A 25,889-nucleotide genomic window follows, 5' to 3' on the forward strand; every position below is an offset into this window, starting at 1 on the left:
AGCCTACAACTTCATCCTTGAGAAGGTCAACACTCTTTGAATCCCAACCACTTAAACGGGACCCATTTTCTCCTCTTCTCAAAAAAAAATTTTTTTTTAAATTCTAATCTCTTTATCCCTGATGTTTTGAAATTTCACAATGAACTGCCTTGGCATGAGTCATTTTCCCAACGTTCTTATATCTTTCCAGCAGGATGTGAGCCACAGGGTGAAAGATCTTTGTCTTTTTTCCCTTACTTCTGAACCCTGACTATTTAACAGTGCCTGGGAGAGTACACACCCAGTGACTCCAGGAAGAATAAAGAGCTAGACAGGCCTGTTCCTGCTGAGCCCGTGCAGGTGACGGGGTACCCAGGCCACCCCCAGTCTCCTCTTAGGTGTCCCTGCCCACATCTGGAACCCATCAGTCAGGTCTGAGTTCCTGAACTCCAGTCTTTATCCAAAGCTGGATGTTTTGAGGGGATCTTGTTTGCTGGGGCAGGGGACAGGGACTAACACTGGGTCATCGAGGGTCCAGGGACTGTTTTGTGGAAGGAGCCAGCTGTGGAAGTTCGATGGGGAGTGAGGCAGGAAAGCACTGGGTGGAGATTGCTCCTTGAGCAGTACTGATTAGGAAGACGTCCAGGCCAGGACCCGGAGTGGGCCTCCCGAGATGTGCTTTCTAGGCAGTCAGCTCCCATCCTGCACCACAGCCAGGCCAGGGCACCGGAACCTGGCTAGGCAGTGGTGCATGGAGAATTTGAAAAAGTGGTGGCTCACTGGCTCACTTTTCTTGAGGACAATTTCGTTACTGTGTTTCCAAGAAAGAATACAAGGGCATTCCTGCTTTCTAGACCAGCTAGTGCTGTCAGGAAATGCACCAAGCAAGGCAGGCCATCGACTCCACTGCTGGTGGAATAGCTCCTGTCTTCCATTATGCTAGCCCTTTTATGAAGATGAATTCATGCCTAAAAGCACTATCTTCAGCTCGCTGGCAAATATTAGCATAAAGAGCCCTCTCTGAAAAATATGGGATAGGACACGGAGTAATTCATGGTCCTAATCAAAATCAATGAAAGAAACATTTTTCACCATTAACAATAAAACATGTTTAATTTACTGCTTGAGTTGGTTTAATCACATCTAGGAAGCTCTGGGCCCTTCTGTTTTATCCCTAGAAAAGATGTTTCACAAAAACCGAACAGAACACACCCTTTCATGTGAACTTTAACATACCTTTCAATTCGCAATTCATAATTTTCAACTCACGACTCCTCCTGGTTCGATGTCTTTGTCACCTATGTTCACAGGAGTGGAACGCGGCCCTCCCCTGGCTCTTGGACACACACACTCCAGGTCCCTGCTCTATTAGTTTCATTAATACTCATGGTAATGCATTAATTAGATATCAAATTCACTGTCCACAATTTAGAGCGATTCTTACCACAACCCACGTGAATGAAAATAACCTGGCACACCTGTACAGCCTGGCACCTGGAGAGTCCAAAGGGAGGAGACACAGCAGGCCGGTCACTGGGAAGCACAGATGGATCTGGGTTTAACTGTGTTGAGGAATTAAGAACGGTAAACACTTACAACTGGCATTTTTGCTGCAGGACAGCCTTTTAAAAACACTGATGGCAAAAATCCAAATGACAACTGAAAGGGTTTTTTTTTTGGGGGGGGGGGGTGCAGATATGTACAAGACCACAATTAGCAGGACAGCTAATGAATGCAGTCAACATGAAACAGCAATTGACATAACATGCTGCATGAGATTTTCAGAAATTTAACTTCTTCCCTTAGAGGTGGAGAATGAAACTCCTCTGTAAAATACGATCGTGTGTATGGTCAGAGGCACAGTGATGCAGCTTTGGTTATTACTCATTATAATAAACTATATAATAGTTTATAATAGACAACTTGTATAGACAGAAATGATGGACAATATGTGGAAAATCAAAGTGATAGGTTTTTAAACAACTTGGGAGCTTTTGAGATTCTCTATCACCTTCTATTCAAGAAATGATGCTTAAGTAAAGATAAAGAGGACATGTCAACACAGTGGGTGGGTGCTGGGCCTATATTAAGATGCTTCCAGTTTACAGCAAAGGGCCAGCGTTAGACTCAGCCACAGCTCCAGGCCCAGCCCTAGAATCTGCTCCAGCCCTAGCATAGCACAGCCTGACCCATCACAGTCCAGCACAGCATAGCACAACACAGCCTGACCCATCCCCAGCCCAGCACAGCCCCAGTCCAGTCTAACACAGCACAGCACAGCACAGCCGCAGTCCAGCCCAGCCCAGCCCAACAGCCTCATCCCCAAGCCTACAGCACAGCACAGCCCAGCCCAGCCTGGCCCGGCACAACACAGCCCCATCCCCATCCCCATCCCCAGCCCAGCCCAGCCCAGCCCAGCCCAGCCCAGCACAGCACAGCACAGCACAGCCCCAGCCTAGCCCGGTCCAGCACAGCATAGCCCAGCACAGCCCAGCCCAGCACAGCACAACATAGCACAGCACAGCCCCAGTCAAGCGCAGCCTCAATTCAGCCCTAGCTCCTGCTCCAGTTGCTCCAGCCCAAGGTGAGAAGTAGCCAGGCTGGAGAGATAAGGATTCAAATACCAGAAGCAAGGACCTCTATTCCCAGGGATCATTTCTAAGCTGGACCTCTGACCCATGCACCACTGAAAACTGACAGTCCTGGTTGGGACTCGAGTTGGAGAATCTTCAACTAACTGAATGAAAAACATAATGAAATTCAGTATCGGGACGTTTCACTGCACAGTGAAGAAGTTACTAATTAACTAGTATCTGTATTTATTTGAAGATTTGGTTATTTGTTTAAAAAGCACAGTGAGACAGAGAGAGGGGAGGGAGACAAGGAAAGAGAGAAAATCTTCCATCTCCTAGTTTGCTTCCCAAATGGCCGTAACAGCCAGGACTGGGTTGGGCTGAAGCCAGGACTTAGGAAACCCATTCGAATCTGCCACATGCATGGTGGGGCCCAAGTACCTGGGCCATTGCATTCTGCCCTCTCAGGGGCATTAGCAGGAAGCTGGACAGGAAGTGGAGCATCTGTGACTGGAATCTGTGCTCTGAGAAGCTGGCATCTCAAGTGCTGTGCCACAATGCTGGCTCCTGCTTTTTGGTGGTTCCCCATCCTTTAACAGTAGCCTAGTGGCTAAAGTCTTCACCTTGAATGAGCCTGGATTCCATATGGGCTCTGGTTCATATCCCAGCTGCTCCACTTCCCATCTAGCTCCCTGCTTGTGGCCTGGGAAAACAGTTGAGGACGGCCCATGCACCTGCGTGCGGATCCAGAAGTTCCCGGTTTCAGATAGGCTTGGCTCTGGCCATTGCGGCCATTTGCGAGAATGAACCAGTGATTGGAAGATCTTTCTCTCTGTCTCTACTTCTTTCTGTAAAATCTGACTTAACATACATCTTAAAAAAAGTCTCCCTTTATCTCCTTATGCTTGAGTGCTAATATACACACATACAGCAGGAACCAGGTAATATCACCCACAGACAGCATCACTTTCACTGTACCAGTTCCAGTAACTCAACAGATGCTGTGGTTCTGCAGCAAATTTGGGACCCTGTCATGGCTGCCCCATGATGGTTTCGCGTGGTCCAAACACTCCCAATACCAATTGTCCCAACCTTACTAGTGACGAATCAGAGAGCTGAAAACAATGCCAGCCTGTAAGAACATCTGCTTGCTGGAATGCACATGGGAAGAAAAGTTAAGCTAGAGCTTCAAATTTTTACAAAGTGTTCAGGTGAAGAGGTTTTTCACTTAGAGCTCCCAAAGCAACCTCTTCCAATACTCCACTGAATAACCAGCAAGACACAAGGACCCAAGAGTCAAAGTGTTTTCTGAATTTGAGTCCTTATAGTTAACTGCAGTTAATGAAACTAAATAAAAAAGGCATGCAAATAAGCCAGCCAGCCAGTAACTGGACAAAACAGCAGTCCTGACCCTACCATGTAGAAACGGGATTTTCCCCGACTTGAGAGTATATACAAATTCCTCCACCATCAGTCCCATGGTTCCTATGCATGTGTGGAATGAGCCAAGCAGAAACCCAGTCAGACAGCTCTGCTGCAAGGCAGGTGCCTACAAATTAGAAATGCAGCAAAAGAATGAAAATACCCTTCTTGTACCCTGCTATGTAGTTCAGAGATTAGGAACTGCCTTGAACTTGGTGAAGCTTTGTAATCAAGGACAGTTCAGATCACACCACTGCCTGCAGTGGGCAGGCCAGGAACACACGGAATATTCTTTTCCAGGGAGGAGAGGATCAAAGTAAACACCAGGTAAGGACTCACTAAGAGCCCACTCAGACAGAGAAGTCATCAAGTACGTGGATGAAAACAAAACCAAAAACCGCTCTCTCCCATCAACACAGGAGAATCCAGTGCCAGAAAGGACCTTGAAAAAACACTAGGTGGCCAAGTAAGGGCTTCAGACAGCAGCCTGGGGCACACTGCACCACCACAAAGGGAGAGAGAGACCCACGCAAAAGGCAGGACACGAGAGGGCCCAGCAGCGGCCTCAGCTCCCTGTACAAACGATGCAGGTTTTACCAATATTTGTTTCCTAGGGTCTTTGTATAATCATCTGTTCTGGAAAGGCTAAAGTCTCATTTGCTCAGTATCACCCTTCTTTAGGAAGTGATGATTAAAGCAATATTTGCTCTTAACCTTGGAGGGAGAGATGATTCCATTCCTCCTGAACTACATTCCCCAAGTCTCGTCTCTATTTCACACACACTCACGTTCATGAGTTCCTACTGAGCACCCTGATGCCAAGGACCTCGGAGGCGGTCATTTCCTTCTTCCCCATTCCACACTGCATTTCTGGCCTCTGAAGTGAGAAATGTGACACCCGTTACCATGATGATACATCTGCTTCCAGCCAGTCCTCCTGCGTGGCATCAATTGTCCATCATGGCTCCGGAGTCCCAGTCCCAGAGGAACACATGACTCCCTCAGCTCAGCTTTCACCATGCCCAGCATCAGGTTGCAGCCTCCCCTGTAACCCCCTCCTGGCCCCCAACACTCTCCTCTCACACCTCCCGCCTCAATGCCCTCTGCACCTAACGCCTAACGCCGAGTACAGCCCCACTCACCACATACACTGCACATCACTCCCCCGCTCTGGGGTCCTCCAGCAATGCCTTCCACATCCACCTGGGCATGGGCCAGACCTCAGGGATTAGAGAGCCATGGCGGGGGGGGCGGGTTCCGCTGCCTAAGAAATGCCAGGGTGGGAAAGCGGATTGCTGGAAGCACAAAGTCGCCCACTGCAGTGAGCCACTGGGGCCCCGGGGATCCCATCTGCGGAATGGGATGTTCACCAAGCAGGATTTCAGAAGGTGCTGACGTGGAGTTTACCACAAGCCAGCCATGCACTCCCAAATCTCGTAGCTGAGCAGAGAAAACACTGCCCTGTGGAGCAACGTAGCAGCTATGGAACCTAACTGCCTTTTCATAACAGTGAGTTACAGGGCACATTCAGGAGCTGCCAGCATCATGGCATTAAACCAAAAACTCACACAGCGGCCTGAGGGGCAAACACAAGCCAATCAACACACCTGTCCCCTGGACATTCATGTGGAAATGTGGTCTGAAACTCTTGCAGGTGGCTGAGAAAGGACGCACTGGCCTTTACATCATGCACCTGTCACAGAAGGACGGGGCATTTTTCACCCCAGGGAGGGCAGAGAAGAGTTGGATGGCGGCAGCCGTGGTTGAAAGGCAGGGGGCACACACACAGGAGCCAGCAGCTCTGTTATCGCCAGGGCACGGGGTGCTGGCAGGACAGGACAAGGGGGTCACATCAACAGTGCATGAGCAGAGTGGACGGGTGCAGCCGGGGTCCCCATCAACAGTCAAGCCAGCTGTTGTGACTGTGACTGGACCGAGGGCAGCCCTTTATCAACCCTGGACCCTCCCCTGGCAGCCTTGGCTGGGTGGTCCTCTGGCCCTGTGCTGCTAAAAGAACTGTGCCTGCATGTTATTTACTTTCTGAATTGTTCTTGTGATTTAATAATGTAAACAAAGTTTCCGACAAATTACATTGGGTAGAACTGGTGCGTGAGTGAGTGCACATTATCCTACGCGTAGGAATTCTACCCCAATGATCTTTGAACAGATGACTTCTCTCAAGGGCAACAATTCTCCAGCTAGAGGAAGCCATGAAGGAGACTTTAAAACAAAACAAAGCAAACAAACAAAATGCCAGAGGGCAAAAACCTTGGTGGACTTTCCAACTTAGGAGCTTCTAGCTCATTCACTGCAGAGACCACACCAGGTCTCAGTCACCAGGGAGAAAGGATGAGACCCAGGGCCGACAGACAGATTTCGGCACCTGCTGCTTCCTGCATCTAAATGACGAAGCCCTGCATTGTAGTGAAGGACAGAACCCTGTAACTGAAGATCGAGCCTTCTGGATGAGATCTGCTGGTTCCAAGTGAATAGTGAAGCCATCCAGGAATATTCCGGACACTTCTGAACCTGTCTTGATTCTAAACTAAAACTCTAAAGAGTCCCCGGGCACGCTCACCAGGGCCCTTTCTTTTGCTACGTCGAAAGCTATGCTCATCTGCATGTCCACATGCGATCGATTTACATGCCCATTATTCTGCAGTCTATGACATCACCTGCCCCTGGTGACCCGACCTGGAGCGTGCACTGATCCGTGCCATCCTTTACATTTACTGCTTCCCACGAGGGTGGGGTGGTTACTGAATCATTCAAACTGCAAATTAAACCTCCAGGATTTTAACAAACGGAAAGTGATGATCTAAATAAGAAACAGATGGAAACCCTTCCCAAGTGGTTTCTTTTGCCTCTGCAATTTCAACTCCTTCCAGGGCTGCAGTGCTGGCACCAGGTGGATTAAGCTCACCAGGATGCTTTTCACTGAAGGTGCCTGGACCTCTTTTACACAAAAGGAGTTGAAAAATTCTTCTCCAAAGAGGATGTGACCACCCCAAAATCAAATTGGAATGCTAAAACCATGAACTGTTAACACAGTTCACCCCCCACACAGTCGCTTGAAGGTGTCCAACTCTAAAAAGCTCCTGGCACATCCACACAGGAAGGAGGAAGGACTCCCAGAACCAGCACCTACGGCACCCAAGAGTTTGTTTTAGCCTCATCCTCCACCTCCAGTTGCACAAATTCCTGCCATCTCAGCTATCAACAAAGGTATCTTAGAGAAGTGCCCACACCTAGTGTGGGATCTGGCATGCAGAAGTCTTCAGCACTTTTTCTTTTTTCAAGTCATTATTCCTGAGCACTGTGGGTAGGTAGGGACTGGGGGGTTGAAAGGCATGTGCCTCAGGTCACGCTGAGCTAGGCTCTTACACCGATTGGTCTAGCATGAGCCAGGAATGCTAGGACACAGCATCTAAGGCAAAGGCCAACACAAGTGAGGGGCTTTGCAAGCTGGGCCAGAGCAACCACTGGCATGCGCACGATCTATAGCTGGGAACAGGCCCAGCTGGGGAGCTAAGAGGACACCCTAGCTGGGTTGGGGTTTCCACTGATGGGCGCTGGAGTGAGGGCTGTGTTCTGGTCTGGGTATGGCTGCAGTCTCCCTTGGTACAAGTATGGACTGGGACAGAGTGCACCAAGACAGGCTAGACTCCAGCACCATCTGGAGTACCAGGGTACATATAGGATGGACTAGGTTAGGTTTCTGCCCCTACTGAGCCATGTGTAAACTGATTCTGGGTATGGACGAGCCTTGGCTGGGCTGAAACATCCAACAGTAAGAACCAGAATAGGTTGAAGGCCAGTCAGGAAACGCCACTGTTACTGCCAGAACAGGAGGAAGACTAAGTAGGACTGGCTCCTGGACTCACTGGTATGTACAAAATCTGGCAATGGGAGAGGTTCTGATGGAGCAGCCTGGGCAACTCCTCTGTCAGGACACAATCCATGCAGGTGAGTGCAAGAACCACAATGGAGAGCAATTTGGCATAGGTCGGGGGTAGACCAGAATGAACCAGTTCACATCATTCGCTGGTAAACCCAAGCACCAGAACAGTGTGGGTCAGGCCAGGTTTGGTTGCAACACATACAAGTACACATTACAGCTGGGAATGGGTGCACATTGGGCGCATGTTGAGTGGGACTAGACTGTAACCCTCACCAGTGTCAGCTGGAATTGGGGGTGGCCCTGGCTGGGCCAGGCTATAGCACCCACAGGCAAATGCCGAGGAAAGGCAGGCCATGCCAGACTGGGCTGCAGCACCCAACTAGCACACATAGGAACCAGGGAGGGAGGGGTAAAGCTGGTAGGGAGAATGTAGAGGGTCTCCCTGCTGGAACACTACTTCCCCACTGGAGAGCATGAGCGGGGTTGGGGGCAGGCCAGACCAGACAGGACTGTAACACCTATGGGCCTCATGTAAGCTAGACCAGGGAAAAGCCAGGCTTGGTTGACTCTCCCTATTGGTGCAAGCATAAATCAGAGTAGGTGAGGGTTGGTTGGGCTTTGCCGCAGCATCAGCTGGCAGATGCTGGCACTGGAGCCGAATTCTGTTAGGTTAAACTGCAGAACCATATGGAAATTGCATGATCTGGGAGTGGGCCCAGGAGGGAAATAGTGGGCACCTCTCTCTTGGGTTATCACTACCACTGGAGAGCATGAAAACCAGGACTGGGGCAGATGTGGCTGTATAGAACAGCACCCACCAGCATGCACGTGGGCTTGGACACTGGGCCTGGTTGGGTTGAACTAGGCTTCAATGCCCATTGACATGTAGAAGAGCCGAGTGGGATGTGGGACAGACTGGACCAATCTGCTATACATACCGGCAAGCATGGGAACCAGGGCAAGGGGATGGGCCTGGTGGGGGTTACTGGGAGTCACCCCAACTAGGCTGCAGCTTCCACTGGTTTGCGTGACAGCCGAGTGTGTGGTGGGCAGAATTAGGCTGGACCACAAACCCAATTAGTTTGTGTGCAAGATGGGGCTAGAAACAGAACTGACCCAGCAATTGCAACCACCAGCTGATTAGGGCAACGGACTGTGCTGATCCGCGTACTGGCATGCACACACAAGAACCAGGTCTGGCATCACCTCAGACAAAGTTTCTTTTGGGATCTAGACTCAGAACCTGAAGAGAAGTGCAGGCTCTGTGATCTGAACATGGATGCAAGTGTCAAAGCTGAGCCCCCTCAGAGGCTCAGACGGAGCAGTGGACAGCATACCCAGGTGCACATGGAGGATATGGCAGTCTGTTGAAACCTGCAGAGGGCACCTGGTGCCACAACAGAGGACGGAGAACAGAACAAGTCAATCAACTCCCCTAGGCATGTGTTGGCAGTGAAAATCTGGGCAAACGGAGACTCTAAGGTGGACTATGTCAGTCAGTGGATTCTGGAGAGATTTCACCATGCTTGGAAATGCAAGATTGGCAGCAATTCAGAACTGTCAAATTTTCAAAACCACTTGAGCAGGACCCTTGGAGCATGCCCCACATCGGGAACCTGGGATGGGTGGGAGACTAGGTAGGGCTTCTCCCTTTATCCCCGCATCCCCCACCCGTTTTCCCCTGATACAGAAAATAATAATAATAATGTGGAAACAATGTTATTACCCACTTTCCTGTGGCTCTTGACCCTCTGTGCCCTAATCAACTACGTAAAGATTGTCAAAAAGGAAGCTCCTCTCCTTTCTCAGGTGTCTGCAACAGGTGTGTGCATGGTGCCTGTTCCTCCCAAGAACAGGTCTCACCAGGTTCAGGTGCAGCCTGTGACATCCAAGTTCAGCTGCCTGGGAGGCAGGGCCAGCTCTGAGGGAAGAGGTGCGGGCTTCGTTTCCAGTGTGTAATGGCTCCACACTGTCATGGAGTCTCCCAGGGGCCTGGCTGGCTGTGATGCCGAGTGTGTGTGTCTCACTGCTGTCATGCAACAGGGACAGCATCGGGAGGGCCCTGCAAACATGCAATGGATGCTATATGCCTGGGGCCTTCATAAAATTCATGGAAAACATGTTATCATAGAAAAATCGTGCATGGATTTCGATTTGTTTTTTGCACCAAAGTAAACATATCTCTCCATTCCACTTCTCTGGGAACTTTCTGAAGTCCCCTCATTTGTAACTTTATGCAATTGTTTCTATTTTCTGGAAATCGGATTCTGGATTTTGGGCAAGAAAGTGGCCGGCTTGCTCCGGTGCCATGCGGTGAGTCCTCCCCTGCTCACGTACTGGTCCTCTGTCCGCTCCTCACCTTAGTGCTGGCTCTGTCCACAGCAGTCCTGCCAAGGACTCATGTTCGAGCTATGCTCCCATCCTGTCCTCTTCATGGTAAGCTGGATTTCTCCCTCCCTTCCTTTGTCCTATGTGTCGTCATACTTTTGGGAAAAAAAAGTGCCAACTAGCACACTGACAGTCTGAGCAAATTCAGCCCTCGGTGGCGGACTGGCTCTCAACAGTGCTGTGTTTTTATATAAACTATTAGAGAAATGGCAAAACACAGGGGTGCTGCCACCTAGTTTTCTGCGTGTTTTTCCAGGGTGAAAATGTGGATGTTTTTCAGAAGGAAAATGTAGACCCTGGATGTATATATAACTCTGTTTGTTCAAAACCATCATTTTCTGCTCAGTTCTTTTCGTCCCCAAATACCAGGTTCCAGCCAGACTGTCATCTGCGTGCCCAATAGCAATGCACCCTGCTGCTGCACCTCTGCCCATGTGAACTGAATCTGATGGCAGAGCAGGAATCAACAGTGTGATTCCTGTGGTGTGGCCGGCGCAGCCTCCAGTGCTATTGATGGGTCTGCCATCAGCTATCGGCTACTGCTCTAAGTCTCTCCTCGCAAGCCTCAGGAGCAGAGGGGAGCAAGGCACACGCTAGTGCTGACCACCTGCAGACCGCAGTTAAAGCCTGGGGCTGTGCAACAGGGCCATCCGCCATGTCTGCTGCTAACTGTTTTCCAGGGCCACCAATGACTGTGTTCCCAGGCACCTGATGTGCAGTGTTGGTGTACTGCTTCGACCACTGACCACCAGCTCACTCTGCAGTCCTGAATCACTTTACAGAGTCCGTGTCCATCGAAGACAAGTGCCTCTTCCCATGAGGATGCCAGCAGCCGGACGTCCTCTACAAACAGGACAGCCAGTGGAACTGTCAGACACAGGGTTCAGACAGAATAAGGCAGACTTGTGTCACAAGCCATTTTTTGGTTCACCGGTGTTGATTTTGTGCTTATAAATTGGCTACACAAAAATGGAAGTGGAGGTCTAGGTCAGTGAAGAATCCAAGAGCAAAATCATCAAGTCTGGGAGCTGGCTTTAAGTGGCCTCACCAGGCTGTGGGAAAGCTCAGGGATCTGCACCTGACCAACTCGCTAATACTGACAGCTGGGGCTGCCTCCAAGCTGCCGAGAGGGCGAGAGGTGGCTTGGAGAGCCCAGTGCTAAGGAGGGGAGAGGACGAGACAGAGGTAGGGCCCCAGGAGTGAAAAAGGCTGTGATGGTCACAAGTTGAGAAGAGTTCTTCACTGCAGGCAAGTAAACACAGATTAAAAAGTAACCCATGGGACCTGGTGTGGTAGCCTAATGGCTGGAGTCCTTGCCTTGCACACACCAAGATCCCATATGGGTGCCAGTTCTAATCCCGGTGGCCCTACTTCTCATCCAGCTCCCTGCTTGTGGCTTGGGAGTGCAGTCAAGGACGGCTTTGGGACCCTAAACCTGTGTGGGAGACCCGGAAGAGGCTCTGGGCTCCTGGCTTTCACTGGCTCAGCTCCAACCACTGCCGCTGCTTGGGTAATGAATCCATGGACAGATCTTCCTCTCTGTCTCTCCTCCTCTATATATTTAACTTTCCAATAAAAATAAAATAAATATAAATCTTCAAAGAAGAAACCCCTGAGCCGAGTGCAAAGGCTCAACTGGTTAATCCTCCACTTTGCCAGCATCAGGACCCCATATGGGCACTAGTTTGTATCCGAACTGCTCCACTTTTGGCCTGGGGAAGCAGCTGAGGATGGCCCAAAGCCTTGGGACCCTGCACCCATGTAGGAGACCCAGAAAAGCTCCTGATTCTGGATCAGCTCAGTTCTGGCTGTTGGAACCATTTGGGGAGTGAACCAGTGGATGGAAGATCTTTCTGTCTCTCCTTCTCCCTGTAGATCTCCCTTTCAAATGAAAACAAATATTTAGAAAGCACACATGTGAGCTGACTCTTGTGTCTGCTCATGTGTGCCTTTCTGGGCCTCCCACAGGGAGGTAGCTGGGCAGGTCTGGGATAACTGGTGTTGAGAGTGGCACTGTTGTCTGCGTGTGGCTGGTCTGGATTCTTCCAGGGACCTGGTGTGCGGCTGCCGAGTACAGAGCATGCTGGATCATGCTTCGTGCAAAATTGTGACGTTACTCTCCTGCTGCTTAGTCTCACATGTCCCGAATGTTTTCCTTTGTTTTTTTTTTTTAAGAGATGAAATTGGAGACGTTAGAGTGTGCGTGTGTGTGTGAGTGTGTGTGTGAGTGTGTGTACAGGTATACAGAGTCAAGTAAGATAGGACACTGGGCAAGAGAGAGGAGCCACTGTGCTCAGGCTTTTGCAAATGAAGCTATACAAAGCAAGAGAGTTTTGTGGTCTGAAACCTATAAAACATGCTCAGGTTCACAGAAATTCAGAGAGTTAAGTGATGGGAGTTCTGAAACAGCGAATGTGGAAGGGGCTGGTCCCATGGTGCTGTGCACTCACCAGCAGTGGGCAGCGTGGCTGGCTGTGCTGCCCTGTGACACCTGTGGATGCTGACTCTGCCCCCTGAAAGCTGCTTGCCAGGCTGACATCTCTCTCATGAAATGCAGACACCTGTGGCCATTCTGACCCTGCCCTGCTTTCTAACCGCTTGCTGAACTGACCTCTCCCCGCCTCCGGTGAGATGCAGAAAGCCCCTCAGGTCTGCCAGGGAGCAAGAGGGGCTAGAGAAGGAAGATCCTTGCAACACAGCCTGGAAAGGGAGCAAGCTCCTCCCTCGTTCAAGGCCTGAGTTTCCTCCAGCATGAAAAAGGAGCAGGTGGATGGGAGCATCGATGTTGCTACTCACAGGGCTGTTTCTGGGACCCCCATAAAGGAGACGCGTGTGGAACTGTCACAGCAAACAAATGGAAGGACTGCCACTGTGAGCCACTTGGACACTCAGGCATTCCATACACACAGTCACTGGACAGGGACTGGACGATGGAGTGGCTGCTTGGAAATGATTAAGTTCTCAAAGCGTGACGGGGGTCAGCAACCTGGCAGGTACCTCAGCCTTGCGAGAGGCAGCAAGCAACCACAGCACATAGCTTTTAAATGAAATGCCAGTAGTTCATGGAGCAAGACTGGGAGAAGTGATCAGAAACAGAACTGTCTTAAACACACTGTTGGAGTATCATGGTACTATCTCGTTCCACCTGCCTCCTGGGGGAACCCACAGTCACGTGAACTGAACAACCACGCACCTCCACCTTCAAGGTGAGCAGCAACTAGCTCCCTCAAAGGGCTGTCCAGCACTGTGTTTAGCCACAGCAGCAGCAAATGCCAGCATGCTCCATGGGTTCCTCACGTGGGACACACTGAAGTCTACAGAGGCCATAGTCACTGCACCTCGAATACAACTGGAGTACACAGCTCTCCCATGCCATCTTCTCTATTTCCAACTGGCACCGTCACACACATAATCCCTAGTGCATGATCCCTGAGCAAGATGTGGAAGCCTCCTCCTCTCCAATGACTGCCCACATTATTGAAGCCCCTCAGTTATCTAAATTAAAAAAAAAATTTTTTAATGTTGGGGAGGAGAGACAGAGAAAAAGATCTTCCTTCTGCTGGCTGGTTCACTCCCCAAGTGGCCACAATGGCTATTGGTAGGCCAATCCAAAGCCAGGAGGTAGAAGCTTCCGGTTCTCCCACACAGGTGCAGGATCCCAAGGCCTTGGGCAATCCTCTATTGCTTTCCCAGGCCACGGGCAGGGAGCTAGAAGGGAAGTAGAGCAGCCAAGATACAAACCAGTGTCTATATGGGATCTTGGCACACACAAAGTGAGGATTTTAGCCATTTGGCTACTGTGCCAGGCCAGACACTTATTTGTTGATCAGAAAAATCACCAGACCTCTAACAAGATCTGCTGGATAAAAAAAGCAAAGTTAACACTGTGCCTCCAAGGTACACTTAACACCACTGGGGCTCATCAAGCTCACCCCCTATCTCCATTTTACTCCCTGTACCCTAAAAGCACCAACACCCAATTCTCCCCTTTACCATCAGACATGTTGTTGGCACCTAGTATCTTTTCCAGGGAACTGCAGACATTTCTGAGACGGTGCCTTGAAGGTTGACAGCTCGGGGGTTCTGTAGGGTTAGCTGCAGTGTGGAATCTGAACGTGAATTAATGAGCTTCTCTTTCTCCATCAAAATAACATCCACCAGCCTGGTTTATACTCTGGGTGCATCTTTTAACAACACATGACTTTGTAACATTATGTATCAGTCACACTGGAAATCTCCACTCACTGATTGATTAGACCATCCAGGCATTGACACATTTCTTAAACCAATCAGAAAAATCATATTTACTAATATTCATCCCCAAGCTTACTAGGAAAGTCTTAAGTATTAGCAATTGCCAAGTCTTAGTAGCAGATGTTATGTTTTCCAAAATCCTAGTTTTTGCTTGCAAGCTTGCATTTTTAATGATGTCAAACAAAAGCTCTCTGTAGTTTTCTTTCAAATGTCTAGCCCTGAATAACCTTAGTTACATGTCACATTTTGGGTAAAATCCTTTCCTTTAGGAAAGTACCAGCTCAGCTGAAAGACCCTGCATCATAAACACTCTCTCTGCAGCAGCCATGACCCTGTGGGAGGTGACCCACACTTCCAACCACACTTTCTGTCTCATCACAACCGAGACATATGTGTTCAAGGCAGAGGTCTGACAGAAAGGGACATTTCAACAAATACAGCTGCAGCTTTTAAGGACTGCGTGTGCTTTGTGTCAATGCAAGTACCAGGCCAGCCAGAGCGACCATTCCAGTGCCAGTGGCTGCACCCTCCATTGCTTCTGCATCATCAGTGCAAATGGCAGGGGGGAAAGGCAAATGCAATAGGTGGCTCCCAGCTCCCGCCCCTGCCAGTAAAAATAATACTCATTCAGGGTGTACACTCCACTGTGCCATCTCATCAGTCACTCCTCCTCTTGTCCTAGCCCACCCGTCCACCCCTATATATGTGTGTGTGCGTTTCTTCATGTCTTGGACAAAGTGCCTTCCTGGCACAGCCCATGGCATCTGCACACTCTGCCAGGATGAGTGACCTCCAGCAGGGCTCCTGAGCCACTCCCTTTCCCACTGCTGCAGCCTCCATCCTGCCTGGCACTCAAAGCTGACCACTTAGCTCACCACGTAGACGCCTAGTTGAGGGTCTGAGTATGAGGCTGGCTGGTGTGCCCTTGAGAACAGAGCCCTCCAGACTGGACCTATGCATTAATGCCCTGTCTGACACACAGGAAGCATCTGGCTGTTGTCCCGCATCTGGAAAGGCTCAGAGCTGGGAGCTGGCCTTCGTTATCATTCCAGCCTCAAGTCACTGGGTCAAAGGACCGGCTGTTATGGACAATTCAAAGTACAGGGGGTCCACTTTTGGCACATACTGCTGCTCTGTGCTCCTGGACCTACCCACACATGACATGGCCTGCCAAGCAAGTTCTCTGGTGTCTTGATAGCTCACGGCCTTTCCAACCCTTAGCTGGAGGGAGGGGACCCTGTTGTTTTTCCAGCTCTCTTTGGTTGGCAATCCTCATCTCCTTTTCCTCTGCACCACGTAACGGTAAGGTTCAATGCGCTTTCTCATGGGAGCCTGCACTTTCATGCAAACACAATCTACTGCCGCGAGAGAAGACTTCTAGAAAATGGCCTGTTCCTAACACACTCAGGTGACTTTCCTGCTTCAGGTTGGTGGATATTACAGCCTTAGGAACTACTCCAGTGCCTGGCCCACTGAGGCTAGTACGGACAGGTTTATTAAAAGGGGCAACAGCTATCTTGGAGTGCAGAAAGCCCTCTCAACAGAGTTCCCTCCCAAAGGTTAAGAGGCAGTGCCCGGGTGCTGCAGATGGAAGGGGAAATCAGAATTATATGGATAAATACCACCTCCTACACACAGCATGGGTGGAGGGAACAAAAGGGCTGCTTAGGGGCAAAGAGGACCCATGAAGACCACACTGCAGGCAGGGCATCAAGTCCAGGGCTGTTAAGCTGCTTTACAACCTGGGTGGCCAGCCAGGAAACCACTCTTAGTGTGTCTTCTAGGAATGCACAACCTTCAGAAAAACAAAGTGGCTCGGAGATGCAATCCTGCAAATACAGATGTCACACACAGCCTGGCTTTTCAAAGCAGGCAGTTGCTGGCCTCAGACAGCCACTTCTCCAAGCCCTGGGTGCCATCCAGACGGGGATGTTAACTGGGAAGGAGGCCCTGAAAAGGACTGGGCAGTCCAGGCCACCTGGCGAGGCAGTTCCTTGTCAGCTAGGGACAGTTGGAAGAGGCATGGCCACCCAACAAACAGAGCTTTCAAAGTTCAACTGGCCAGTCTGCCCCTTACGAGTGCCAGGATCCCATCCGGGCGCCAGTTCATGTCCTAGCTATTCCACTTCCCATCAAGCTCCTTGCTTGTGGCCTGGTATGATGAGAATAATAAAACTTGTTTAAAAACAGCTTTGTGGACAGGCATCCCCTCAAAATGTGAAATGTCCGGCATATTAACTGGTACTAACTGGCATAATGTTTAACCTGTATGTAAAATGTGTGAAACATGTTAATGAAAAGTCACTGTAACTCAGAATAAGCAGCAATATTAAGAAGCATGTCAAAACTACGCCTTGCTCATGGGGTGTGTAAGACAAGATAACGTTCACCCCCCAACCCAGCAGTCAATAAGAAGATACAAGAGAAGCCGGAGATGGAGATCCAATGGGTACAAAAAGGGGCCCAGCTGAACACGCAAACTGCTCTCAACTAGCTTGATGACGAATGAGGCTCTGGCTCAAGCACTCCCGGCTGAAGAGAGAGCCTGGCGCCGCTCTAATGCCACCCTGGCCTGGGAGGCAAACGCCTCTCCTTCTCCCCCCAGGGACCTGAAGTAACTCAGTAAGTGTCAAGCCTCAGGACATGCCCTTGGGATGTGCCTGCCACTCTGGGACTAAGAGGTTTATGGGTAGAGGGATCGGAGACTTCATACTGAATGTGAATGTGAGTGAACAGTGCGCGTGAGATAAGTGACGCAGTAGAATTTGAAGTAGTGTATTGTTCACATTAGAATAAAGCATTGCAAGGCAGACTGTGCCCACTGCAAGGTAAGAGACCCATTCTTGCCACCTGGGACACCAGTAAAGGATGGCCCAAAGCCTTGGGATCCTGAACCCAAGTGGGAGACCCAAAGGAAGCTCCTGGCTTCTTGTTTCTCAGCTCCAGCGATTTGGGGAGTGAACCAGTACAAGAGTTTTCTGTCTCTGCTTTTCTGTAAATCTGCCTTTCCAATAAAAATAAATCTCAAATATATATATATATATATCTCCTTTCAAGGAAGAATTTAAACTATATATAGTTTAAATAGTTTCTTTTTTTAACTAAAAGAATGATGTCCTATCTACTCTTCCCCTTCATTATCGCAATGATGATATAATCATCCTCACTGCTATTTGACAATAATAAGGGCATTTCTTTCAAAAAATAATAAGAGAAAACCTCATATGGCCGCAGGTGATGTGTCCAGGTTGGGTGGGAGAGTGGGACTACCCGGGTGAGTCACAGTTATACGCCACTAGCAGAGTACATCCTTCATCATTGTGTCTCCGTCTCCTCACCTCACCTCGCACGCTGGGCCCACGGAGCTCACCTCACACGCTGGGCCCACGGAGCTCACCTCTCACGCTGGGCCCACGGAGCTCACCTCTCACACTGGGCCCACGGAGCTCACCTTGCTAGACCGAGAGGCCAGATGTGCCAAGTATCAGAACACTGTCCAGCACACACAGAGACTTCATGCATTTCTGAAACCATGGTGAGTCAACAGGACTGTAAGCTTGCAGCAAACTGGCCTCCTTTTCCTGGAAATGACCAGAGCCAGGGGGACTCAGCCTTCGAAGAATAAGGACCACGTGCCCATGGGTGGGGTTCCTGGAGAGTCAGCCAGCCACACGCATGGTTAAACATGGCTTGCCATATCTAAGCAAGCCACAGCACGGAGCGGCTAAGCTGCTAGGCAGCTCGGCACGAAAGACAAGCCGCGATTCAGATGCATCGCTCTGCCGCACATCCCACTGGGGGCATGAGAGGCTCTGCGCACAGCTCAGCCACGCTAGGCAGGGAGGAGCAACGGGTCTTTCTTCACTATCACCGCCCCTACGGGAAGCCCTTAAGATCCTTAGCTGAGGACAACATAAACTCAGGAGTACAATACTCCTGCTGCCCTTTGAAATGGCTGCCACACACTTCCTGGAGCCCTGTCACCAGGGGCCGTGTTCCTGTCCCAGCCTCCACCGCACATAGGGTGCAAGTTAGCCCATGCGCCTATTGCAAGGTAAACAAAGTCAAGCCACGGGTTCTGGTTTTTCTCAACCTTCCCGTTTCTCCTCGGCCCCAGAGGAAAAAGCAAGCAGCCAATCTGGAGCCATCCTATGGTAGAATATGGCCCTGACCCTGGGTCCTATGGGTGTCTTCACAGAGGCTCTGGGAGTGGGAGCCAGACCCAGCCTCCAAACCCATCGGCCAGCGCTCTGCCTCTAGGTCAAGTATCAAGACCAAAGCTTTATGTTGCTCTATGCCTAGGTCAGATGTATTTTAATATTAAAAATGACTGTGTGTGCCTTTTGAATGTTTAAAAAGAAAGTAAGAAATCCAAACATACGGTATGAAGTCTTTTTGGACAGTCTCAATGAATAATGATCACTAATGGTCTTTACGCCGGCAGAAGCAATGAGCCAGACACCAAGGAGGTGTGCTTGAAACGCAAAGGAAAGACACTCCATCAAAGTGCCAGCACTTGCTGGAGCCGGTTAGCGTTACCGGGAACCAGTTCAGCAGGGGACACCGCAGGCGGAAAGGCGGCTGCTCCCTCGGGATCACGTGCATCCAGGTGTTGGAAACCCACTGGGCCAGCACGTGGGTGTGGATCTGTGCTTGCACAGTGATCCTATCCACTACCCCAGCAACGTGTAAGTAAGCCTTCTGTCCGTCGGAGTGCTTGCTTGTCGCTCCCGAGCATGTTCTAGGCAGTAAGAGACAGCAGCAGTGAGGGACGCGGGCCGGGGCCATCACGGAGCCCAGCGGCGAGTCTCCACTGTGTGACTCGGGGTTACGGAATCATGCTGTACCTCCGAATGTGTGGCTGTAAAGTGGAAATGCTGTGAGCTCCACCTCGTGAAACTGCTGTGAAAAGTGAGAGGATTTGTGAAAAGGTCTTGGCCCGCTTGCTGCTGGCCACCCTGTATGCGACCTCTGTTTCTACTGCAAAGCAAAGCCAACAGAAACAGCTTCTGTTTTCTTCAATGTCAATAACCACAGGTATTTGGAGAACAATTATAAAGACTATCAACATTTGTAGAGGTCGGGGTCTTCAGTTTAGGTTCTGTAAGCACACTGTTAGCCAGGCAATCAGCTGACTGCCAGCAGCTGGAGGCAGGTCTATAGCCCTACCAGGTGCAGATGCGTGGAGAATTTCTACTTGATGAACACCCAGCCAGCTCTGACAGTCCTATCCACGAATCCCTCATGGACCTGTGACGTCCCATCCCAGCCACAAAAATAGCACACTCTGGCCTGTGTGCCTCTGTTTACCCTTCGTGTGCTGTCCCTTCCCCTACCCGGCCCTTTCCCCATCCTCTTCCGTCTTCCCCCCCACCCTACCTTCCCTTGAGGCCCTCTCTTGCCACCAAGGCAGGTGACTGTCCACTTTCCTTTCTTTTCCTCTGTTCCCATCCCTACCCTGCTGGAATAAAACACCTCGTACATGCCCCGCTGTGTCTAGTGCTTTTGGCTTTTGCGGCAAACCATCTGGAAGAGAGCTTAGCTGCAAGAAGGACTAACGGTGGGGGTACAGAAGCAAGGGACAGCCCGGCCCTGCCTTCAAGGGGCTGCCTGAACAAGCCAGGGTGGAAGCCACTCATCTATGCTAATCTAGATTATGGTGTGATGAATAAAAATGGCTTGCACTTCGGCACCGTCCACCCATCAGTCAAGGCAGGACTTGAGAAGGCACAGGCGCAAAGACTTCCTTACAAAAGCCAAAGAAACGGTTCTGTGTAAGGCAGACAGGGCAAAACAAGCAGCTGCTCCTGCCAGAGCCAGTGAAGCCCCTGACCCAACCGCACAGCCTGGGTCGTGCCTCCAGACCCACAGAGCCTCCTCCAGAGTCCCTGTGTAGAACACTTCCTACACAGTGTCAGATTTCAGCTAACAGCTCAGCTCAACAGTGCTACCAACCAGTAAAATCTTGTGGGTGGAAACTGGCGTCCATTCAAACAACTGCATATCCCAGGCTATGCTACTCCTGAGAGCAGGTGCCAGCTTTGGCCCCATCCTGCAGGGCGTGTGCTACCTGCTAACCGTGGCTATGGGGTAACACTCCTGAGCCCTGGGCAGCATGTGCCTGACTGAATGACCTTGGAAGCAGTCTGAACCAAGTTCCTTCCGCTTAAATGTGCCATGTGCAAAGGACAGGTGCAAGTACACGAGTCAGGGTCACAATTCACATAAGGCTGAATAAAAGCATAATTATAAATTATAGCATAATTATAAATACAAGCATTTTCCCACACTGACAGGTGAAAAGCACCTGTTCAACAAAACAGTGCTCTAAGGATAATACAAGTGAGATGACTGTTTCCCCAATGACAGATACACCAACTCAAGGCCGTGCTTCCTGGGGACGAGCAGTGCAGACAAGGACCCTGGTCATTCAGTTTCTGGGGGCCCGTGGCAAGCTGTCCTGCTCTAGTGCTCCAGATCCAAAATTGAAAAACAAGACAACATCCTCTCTCCTGCCCCTCCATTCCTAATCCCCCTCTGGTCCTTTCCTTTCCTCCTGCACGTGGTTCAGGACTGCTCAGTTAGGTCCATGCAGGTGCTTGACATCTGCTATTGCATAGAGTGGTGTGCACACAGCTGCTGCTGCTGCTGCTGCTGCATCTTTGCCCAAGCAAGGCGTGGCCACCTTCGGGGGTAGGTTACGGGGGTGGGTTAAGACGGTGGGCTCTTGCCTGTGATTACATAATGAACACAGAGAAGAGATCCAGGTCTATTTGAGAGCCCACTCTAGAAGATGGTGAATAATTATTCTGCCCACAACAAAGCAGAGACTGAACACAGGGCTAAGCACCAGTGCGCACACAGGTCAGCTGTTGGTGTCGGAAACACACACGCCGTGTGTGCCGGGAAATCAGAGAAAAGAAGCGTTAAAGTCAAACCATCCAAATGCCAGAGCAAAGGACGCCGGACTTTCTGGCTCGCTTGCTCAGCTCCCCGTCACTCTTCCTGGTGGGCCCGGAAGCCATACCTCAAATTTCAATTCTGAGCACCATGTAAAATATCTCAAAGTTTTATCTTCAAGACTCTCACACAAATGTGTCTTTAGGAATGGTACCAAGGAATTCGACTTCACACCTCCAACCAGCCGGCACACGGGACGCACGCAGCCTGGCCCAGACAGGGCAGCCGGCACACGGGACGCACGCAGCCTGGCCCAGACAGGGCAGCTGGCACACGGGACGCACGCAGCCTGGCCCAGACAGGGCAGCGGCACATCAGCAGTTCCCTCAGCTGACTTTAGGATTTCCACAAGAGCGCCCAAAGTCCATGCTGGGAAGGGTACAAGTCAAAACCAGAGTGAGTCACGCCTACATTTTTTGTTGACACAGTCAAATTGCTCTTTTATTATTATTTTAAAATCCAGCTTTGTTTACTATTGGCCTAAAATACAACTTTTTTATTCTCTTTTTTTAAATTTTGAATTTTATGATATAATCTCATAGGGTCTGGGACTTCCAGTTGTTCTTTTTCTGGACCTTGTCGTATCAAAAGATATTCTGGGTTGTAGTTCATTATTACTGTTTATTTTTTTCTTCTCTCACAGATCCCGAATATTTTTTTATGATACCTAAACAAATAGAATTATCCAATATTTGCTGCTTCTTTTATAATAAGATGTTGACAGATTAACAAAAAAATTATTTCATTCAACTGATTCTTCAACTTACATCAATATGTCTAATATCACCATTCATTTACTTACTGCCAACCCAAGATTCCTAACACAATAACCACAGAGAAAACCAAAATGAAAACTATTTGAAGACAGAGGCAGTCGGTGGAACATCAGAGGAATAAAAACTCAAGGTTCTCCCAAGTCAGGAAAGTTCCAGCTCCGCAGAGAAAGCCACCTTTTACACCACCACCACCAGGAGCTGCCTGGCCAGGCAAACTGCTTCCCACTGATCCTGGCTCCCTCCCACACCCGGAGCTGGGAGGGGGGTTCTCCAGGACCGGGAGGGAGAGGGGAATTAGGTCACACTGGGGAGCCAGCCCTGCAGAGGGGGATTAAAGCTGATGAACAGGCCCTTCAAGCTCCCATGCCTCCAGTTCAGCAGATTCCGGAGCCAAACAGGCCTCTTTAGAGAGGACATGGCCTGGGGTATTTTGCTGGAGGGATATAAAGCAGGTAAGTCATTGTTCTCCCAACTTTCACTCAATACCACCCACATTTTCCACTCAAATACTTTCACTCAAATACCACCCAGATTTTCCACTCGGAGATAGGCCAACTGAACACAAGGTTATTTCCAATTGTTGATGATTTTTTTTTTTAATGTAAGAAATGTCCAAAAAATTAGATTCTGACAAAAGCATTGTCCAGGCAGGGAAGCCATGAGGGAGAGTTTTTCCAGAGCCTTGTTGCTAAATGTAAACCACGTACCTTTAAAAACAGTCCCTTCTCAGGTTCCAACATCAGCACCACACCATTTTAACAGCTGGACAGCTGCCTGATACCACAGCAAAGTGAAGACACACACACACACTGAATTCTCACGATGCCACGTCACACCACGCCCTTTACTGCAAGGTCTGCCCCCAAAGGGAGATCCCTCTGCTTTCTTAGCCAGCACCTGTCTCCCCTGGTAAGAGGCTCATGCACCACTTTATGAGATGCTTCCCATCCCAGCACCACCTGCACTCAGTACCACCCTTTCTCCTGGCTCCTCGCACTGTGGGTCCACATGTATTCCCATCACTCTTTACTGCCCACCTCCTCACCAAATGCTTAGCTCCAGGTGCAAGTGTTTTGTTCATTGCAAATACCTGGAGGGCATGGCCTAGTGGCTGGGGTTCTCACCTCGCACACCCCAGGGAGCTGTTGCAGCCACTTGGGGAGTGAACCAGCAGATGAAGATCTTTCTCTCTGTTTCTCCTTCTTTCTGTGAATCTGACTTTCCAACAAAAAAAATCTTTAAAAAAAAAAATCAATGCCTGGAGTGATGTCTGGAAGGTGCTGGATAAATATTTGTTGAATAAACAGAGGGCTAAACACATCACAAAAGGCCCTATGCTTATGTAACAGAATATCCAAAAATAAAACAGGGCCTAAAAATTAAAACCACACACACACACACATACACACACACACACACACACACACACACATACATATTAAACAATTAGAGAAATGCCTGGGTTATTTCAAGAGCAAACATGAACCCAAATAAAGATTATGCAAATACAGATTATACAACAGCAGCACAAGCTTGTCACACCCATCAGACTGGGTGGGGGGAGACAAGGACAGGTCCCACACCTCCCAGCTGCAAAGGCCTAGTCCTGCTCTGCTCCCAGACGCTGGGCCAGAGCAGGGCAATGATGGCGAAGGGAAGAAGCGACACAGCCCACCAGCACAGTGCCTCAACCTCAACCACCCAGCCAGTCCACCGGCTCTCGGGTGAGCCTCACCATACCAAGGCTGCAGAATTGTCAAGTTCAGGGACAATGTCAACTCAGGTCCCAGGGTTTTGCCAGGCACCACCACATCTACCGGCATTCTGAAGGGGTGTGGGTGAGTAATGAGGAAGTCAGGCTGGCATGCTCTGGACAAGTCAAAAACCAGGGGCTCAGGAGGAAGGGGTGTCAGAGCAAACAGTGTGGGGATCAGGTGGGGGTCAGGACATAGAGAGCCAGTGGGGCTAGCCGCCATGGCCACAAACACTGGCTCAAGGGCTGGCTCCCTGATACACAAGAGAGGCATGGAGTGGGGGCTGTGGTCACTGCGTCCTTGCAAAAATGGAATGGAAGAAAGAGTTCTGACCCTAATCACGAAGCTTGGGTGCTCCAGGGGTAAGGAAGGGGCAGGCGAGGCCCTGAGATTTGTGCAGGTGTGGTGGCCAGGAGAACCTATGGAAGAGGTGGAAAAGACTCTAGTGGGAAGAGAATGAAATTATTTCTAGTTGTATGACCTGGGAGGGACGCAAGAGAGAAAAAAAAGAAAAAGAGAAAGAAAGAAAAAAAGCAAGCAAGCAAGCCATTCATTTAAGACCCAGTGCAGCAAAGCAGCAGCCAAAAGGCAGGTGGACAATGGATGGGGCTGGACACGCACAGGAACAAGGTTCCCAAGTCCCGCTGGCCAGCAGCAGCACCCCAGCCACAGTGGCACTGAAGCAAGCCAGGGTCCCAGCATCACACAGGGCAAGAGGCAGGTGTCCAGAGCTCACCGGACCTATAAACCAGGATCCAGCACTTCCTGTCCTAGAGGCCGAGCAGCCAAGATAAGGAAGACAAACAAGGCAATGGCAGCCTGGGGTGACTGCCTGGCTTCTGCTAAGCATCCCTGCTCTCCATGTCACCTGTCTCCACGGTCACGGAGGAGGGGTCCAGGCCATCAGATCCTCTCTTCTGAAGGGGAGCCAGTGGCTGGAGTCGAATCACTTTCACAGCCCTGGATGAAAACTCAGGTTAACATTCTGTGTTAACTCAGGTTAACAACCTGTGTTAACCTCCAGTCCTCCTTTTCCATTAAGCCTGTTGACTCAGCTACTCTTACCTTACTCTATAATAATCTTCATTTCTGCCTCACTTTTTGTTTCTGTTGCTGACATCCAAAGTATCTTATCAGAGTGAAAACCGTTCCTGCTGGCAGTCACTTTACCCCAGCACATCAAAACCTAAAGTGAGGCCTAGAGAACATACTTCTCTCTCAGGTTACACTAGGAGGGATGGGGCAGCCATTACGGCCCAGTAAAGCTGCCATTTGGGATGCTCGCAGTCCATGGTGGAAAGCATCAAGTCTCAGCTCCCCAGCTTCTGATCCAGCTTCCTGCTGAAGAGGAAGGCAAGGATGGCTCCAGCGCTTGGGCCCTAGAAACCCACATGGGGAGACCTGGGTAGAGTTCAGGGTTCCCGGCTTCCACCTGGCCCAGGCTTGGCTGTTGCAAGGCATTTGGGGAGTGAACCAGGTCAAAGAAATATATAAGTAAGTGAAACAACAGGGTCAAGGCCCACACTCAGTTTGCCTCACGCCTGGTCCCGTGGGTAATAACTGCAAGCACAGACTGAGACAACTCCCGGAGATTTCTCACCTAAAGAAGTTGATGTAAAAAATCTAGGCAGAAAGCTAAGGCGCCAAAGAGTAAGACAGAAGGAGTTAGAGGGCAGGGAAGAGCACCATGTATCCCATTTCTTTCCTCAAATCTATTACACTTTTATTAGTAATACAGTTTAGTTCCTTTAAAAAATAATTTAAAAGACTTTAAAAACTTGAAATCCAAACGTTGGACATATCGGTCAAAATAGTTCAGCAGAATTGTATGAAAACGCATTGCAATGACATTAAAGGGAGTCCATGGGTCCCAGGACGCAAG

The 25,889-nt window shown here is 49.9% G+C and overlaps 1 protein-coding gene across 1 annotated transcript in view; it reads right to left on the minus strand.

Moving 5' to 3' along the window:
* PELI2 (pellino E3 ubiquitin protein ligase family member 2) overlaps positions 1–25,889 on the minus strand; it is a 101,103-nt gene that overhangs the window by 35,802 nt on the left and 39,412 nt on the right. The window lies entirely within an intron of this gene.

The sequence above is a fragment of the Ochotona curzoniae genome, unplaced genomic scaffold (genome assembly GCF_017591425.1).
Source record: "Ochotona curzoniae isolate NIBS_2020 unplaced genomic scaffold, NIBS_Ocur_1.0 scaffold_4701, whole genome shotgun sequence".
NCBI classification, from domain to species: domain Eukaryota; kingdom Metazoa; phylum Chordata; class Mammalia; order Lagomorpha; family Ochotonidae; genus Ochotona; species Ochotona curzoniae.